Below are 1,153 nucleotides of genomic sequence, written 5' to 3'. Positions count from 1 at the left end.
CCGAGAGGGTTCTCCTCATTGATCCGGACGGCGCTTCACATACCGCCAGAGCAGATGTTAAGCAAGAATACCATGTACTGAGTGCCGCGAACAGCAAACAAGGAACTGCCTAAGCTGAGGACTTTCAAATCATTGCAGGGGTTTCTATCAGTCTTATTTAATGAATTCTAAGCTCATTTGTCATCAGCGCGTCATCCTCAGTACCGGGGCTCCCACACACTCGACCACTGCTAGAGTACGATCAGGAAAGCCTACCATTCTACCCTCAGAACATATTTCGGGCATTATGAACGTCTGGTTTTCTTTCTCCTACCTCCACCCAGGCGGAGGATAAGGAACAAGACAACAGATGTATCGGCAACAATGTCGCGGGAATCGGAGGGCCGACTACTGAACTGCTTCGAGGAGATAGACGGAAACAAGAATGACCGAGGGCTCATAGGAGAAAATGAATGTCACCATCTTCATAAAGACACCGGAGAACGAGTGTTTCCCAGTGATTAATTCAGAGTCCAGAGTGTTCCTTAACCTGAAGCACTGGGTAAAGAAGAGATCTGCAAAGTGCTGAGCAGTAGATAGGTGGCAATATTTATCACATTTATTCATTATTATTATTTATCTGCAAGTTTTGTTTTACATTTTGCTGGGTTTGATAGTTGTCTATTGCTGTAGGCAGTGTTTCGTCAGATTCCCTGATGGTCTAGTGGTTAGGATTCGGCGCTCTCACCGCCGCGGCCCGGGTTCGATTCCCGGTCAGGGAATTCAAATATTGCCTGCTGTAATTTAATCAGACACAAATACTTTATTGATCCCGAAGGAAATTTGGTTTCGTTGCAGTCGCACCAACCAAGAATAGTGTAGAAATATAGCAATATAAATCCATGAATGATTAAATAATAATAGGTAAATTATGCCAAGTGGAAATTAGTCCAGGACCAGACTATTGGCTCAGGGTGTTTGACATTCCGAGGGAGGAGCTGTAAAGTCTGACGGCCACAGTCAGGGATGACTTCCTATGACGCTCGGTGTTGCATCTTGGTGGAATGAGTCTCTGGCTGAATGTACTCCTGTGCATAACCAGTACATTATGGATTGGATGGGAGACATTGTCCAAGATGGCATGCATCCTCTTTTCAGACACCACCGTCAGAGA

The 1,153-nt window shown here is 45.4% G+C and overlaps 1 non-coding gene across 1 annotated transcript; it reads left to right on the top strand.

The window, feature by feature from the left end:
* The first annotated feature begins 689 nt into the window (after positions 1-689).
* trnae-cuc (transfer RNA glutamic acid (anticodon CUC)) lies at positions 690-761 on the top strand. Its single transcript has one exon. It is a non-coding gene; the product is annotated as a tRNA-Glu (tRNA).
* Positions 762-1,153: the final 392 nt, after the last annotated feature.

This window comes from Hemitrygon akajei, unplaced genomic scaffold (assembly GCF_048418815.1).
Source record: "Hemitrygon akajei unplaced genomic scaffold, sHemAka1.3 Scf000199, whole genome shotgun sequence".
Classification (NCBI taxonomy): Eukaryota; Metazoa; Chordata; class Chondrichthyes; order Myliobatiformes; family Dasyatidae; genus Hemitrygon; species Hemitrygon akajei.
Note: the sequence above shows the minus strand (reverse complement) of the source record. Positions and strands in the feature narration are given on the sequence as shown.